Below are 3,865 nucleotides of genomic sequence, written 5' to 3'. Positions count from 1 at the left end.
ATTCCCCAGGAAAAGTAAAGGATCAAGAAGAGGAATTTTGGAAGTTAAGAGTAATAAAGCTGACTTCAAACTTGATATTGGGTGCTGGTGTTACAATCCTGGCTGATCATCTGGAATGGATTGATGGAGGTGGAGGGGTGGGATAGTGGTGACAACAGATTATTGACACCCTGTATCTTGCATAATCAAAATAAATCAAAGCACATCTTTACTGTGTGGAAATGCATGTGTGCCCCTGGGCATTCTATAAACAGCAGCCGAAGTCCTACAACAGTACAACTGGGCAACTTTCATGAAGGAATTTGTAAAGCCGGGCACAGAACTGATGGATTTAAATTCAAGAGCAGATGGTAAGGATTATTCATTCAGCATTTTCCTTACAGTGCCACCATCCACTGGACTCCAGGAGGAAATTATAGATATCTTATCTATAATCTAAATAGGGAAACAGATTCTGGAGAGATGTTTTAATAACAGAGTTGTCGTGATGGGAGACTTCAATTTCCCAAACATCGACTGGAATATCCCTAGGGTAAGGGGTATAGATGGGGAGGAGTTTGTTAGGTGTGTTCAGGAAGGTTTCCTGACGCAGTATGTGGACAAGCCTATGAGGGGAGAGGCTGTACTTGACCTGGTACTGGCGAATGAACCAGGGCAGGTGATGGATCTTTCGGTAGGTGAGCATCTTGGAAATGGTGACCATAATTCTATCTCCTTCACAATTGCGTTGGAACGAGATAGGATCAGGCAGGCTAGGAAGGTGTTTGTCTGGGGTAAGGGGAGATACGAAGAAGTCAGGAAGTTACTTGGACAAATAAACTGGAAGGAGGCGTTCTTAGGGAAAAGTACTGAAGGAAGGTGGCAGATATTCAAGGAATGTGTGTCTGGAGCTCTGAATGACAACGTTCCGATGAGACAAGGGGGTTTTGGTGGGTCGAGGGAACCGTGGTGCACAAAGGATGTGTTGAACCTAGTCAGGAAGAAAAGGAAGGTGTACAAGAGGTTCAGGGAATTCGGAGATGTTAAAGATCTTGAGGAGTATAAGGACTGTAGGAGGGAACTTAAAAGGGAAATTAGGAGAGCCAGAAGGGGTCATGAGAAGACCTTGGCGGGTAAGATTAAGGAGAATCCCAAGGCCTTCTATAAATATGTGAAAGGTAAAAGGATAAGAAGAGAAGGGATAGGACCTATAAAAGGTGAGGGGGGAAAGGTTTGTGTGGAACCAGAAGAAATGGCGGAGGTGCTTAACGAGTACTTCGCCTCAGTATTCACAGTGGAAGCCGATCTGGGAGATTTTGTTATGGATTTGCAGCAGATGGAAAGGATTGAGTACGTGAATATTAAGGAGGAGGATGTGTTGGAACTTTTGAATTCTATCAAGGTAGATAAGTCGCCTGGACCAGATGGGATGTACCCCAGGATACTGTGGGAGGCGAGGGAAGAGATTGCAGAGCCCCTGGCGATGATCTTTGCGTCGTCAATGGAGACGGGAGAGGTTCCAGAGGATTGGAGGATTGCGGATGTAGTTCCTATTTTCAAGAAAGGGAACAGAGATAGCCCGGGAAATTACCGACCGGTGAGTCTGACCTCAGTGGTTGGTAAGCTGATGGAGAGGCTTCTGAGGGACAAGATTTACGAACATTTGGAGAGGTTTGACATGATCAGGAATAGTCAGCATGGATTTGTCAAGGGCAGGTCGTGCCTTACAAGCCTAGTTGAGTTCTTCGATACTGTGACTGAACACATTGACGAAGGAAGTGCCGTGGACGTAGTGTACATGGACTTCAGCAAGGCGTTTGATAAGGTCCCCCATGCAAGACTTCTTGAGAAGGTGAGAGGGCATGGGATCCAAGGGCCTTTGGCCTTGTGGATCCAGAACTGGCTTGCCTGCAGAAGGCAGAGAGTGGTTGTGGATGGGGCTTTTTCTGAATGGAGGTCAGTCACCAGCGGAGTGCCTCAAGGATCTGTTCTGGGACCCTTGTTGTTTGTCATTTTCATAAATGACCTGGATGAGGAAGTGGAGGGATGGGTAAGTAAGTTCGCTGATGACACGAAGGTCGGTGGTGTTGTGGATGATCTGGAAGGATGGCAAAAGTTGCAGCAGGACATAGATAGGATGCAGGACTGGGCGGAGAAGTGGCAGATGGACTTCAACGCGGATAAATGTGTAGTCGTCCATTTTGGCAGAACCAACGGGATGAACGAGTACACTATCAAGGGCAGAAGTCTGAGTAGTGTTGAGGAGCAGAAGGATCTTGGGGTCCGGGTCCACAGGACTCTTAAATCGGCCTCGCAGGTGGAGGAGGTGGTCAAGAAGGCGTATGGTGTACTGGCCTTCATTAATCGAGGGATTGAGTTTAGGAGTCGGGAGGTAATGCTGGAACTTTATAAGACCCTTGTCAGGCCTCATTTAGAGTATTGTGCGCAGTTCTGGTCGCCTCACTACAGGAAAGATGTAGAAGCTATTGAAAGGGTACAGAGGAGATTTACAAGGATGTTGCCTGGACTGGGAGGCATGCCTTATGAAGTTAGGTTGAGGGAGCTGGGACTCTTTTCCCTGGAGAGACGAAGGTTGAGAGGCGACCTGATAGAAGTTTACAAAATGTTGAGAGGAATAGATAGGGTGGACTCTCAGAGGCTATTTCCCCGGGTTGAAATGGTCGCTACGAGAGGACGCAGATTTAAGGTGCGGGGAGGGAGGTTCAGAAGTGATGTTAGGGGTAAGTTTTTCACTCAGAGGGTGGTGAGTGAATGGAATCGGCTGCCGTCAGTGGTGGTGGAGGCGAACTCGCTGGGGTCTTTTAAAAGACTCCTGGATGAGTATATGGGGTTTAATGAGATTGAGGGTTATAGATAGGTCTGTAGGTTGGTAGGTGATGATGTGATCGGCGCAACTTGTGGGCCGAAGGGCCTGTTTGTGCTGTAGTGTTCTATGTTCTATGTTCTATATCTTAATTCTTCTTGAAATTAGGGCCAGAAGGAGCGTGAACAGTAGGCACTGTAGCAGATGCTGACCATCACATGAGATCCTACTAGACTTAGATTGGCTCTTTACTGAAGAAAGTTATGAGAAAGAAGCTGTTGTTGCATCGAGTGATCTATTGGGAAGAAAAAACTCCTGGAGATGCTGCACTCTTCAAATCTACTGCTGAAGCATATGAAGCTTCTGTTGCTGAAATTGTATATTTGTTTTAATGAACTTACCAAGGATACAATTATTTGTCCCTGACTAACTATAATGAATTGTCTAGGTGGAACAAGATGTTTGATTTCATTGTGAATCATGCTGCCAAAGCAATGGTACAACATATTAGCTTAGGCGAAAATAAGTTGGCATCCATCATCAGAAAACCATCCTTCCGTTAAAGATGCCCTACAGCCCAGAAGCAAAGGCAAAAATTACAAAGTTTCTACAGTTGAAGAGTCTGACACAATAATTATTCTGGGATTTAATTTCATTGCTATGATAGTGTTTTCCTAGCTTCTTATGCTGACATAATTATAACATTGCCTGTAGCAGAGTGACCTTGTGCTGGAGCAAGTGTAGCAAAGTTACGACCACCTACAGAAAGTGAACGTAATTTCCTAAAGTGTAGCAAGAAAGTCTAATCTTGGTCTCCTGCAATATTTATGGAATTCCATCATTCTCCTTATCATCCAGACGTGTTCAAATCTCAGAAATTGGACACATTTTTCATCCACAAAGCAACAGGGAATGATGCACCTTTGCAATTCTTCTTTGGAGTAGAAGATACTTCATTTTCTTGGGTCTTTTGGTGGAGCACTAAGAGAGAGGAGAGGTTTCCTGAGTGAATGTTAGTCTGTCTGCTTCCTGTTGAGGAGAGTGGGATTATTTATGTCCAGC

The sequence above is a fragment of the Carcharhinus amblyrhynchos genome, chromosome 10 (assembly GCF_965287045.1).
Source record: "Carcharhinus amblyrhynchos chromosome 10, sCarAmb.v2.hapA, whole genome shotgun sequence".
In the NCBI taxonomy this organism is placed as follows: domain Eukaryota; kingdom Metazoa; phylum Chordata; class Chondrichthyes; order Carcharhiniformes; family Carcharhinidae; genus Carcharhinus; species Carcharhinus amblyrhynchos.
The sequence above is the reverse complement of the archived record's forward strand: the minus strand, read 5'-3'. Positions refer to the sequence as shown.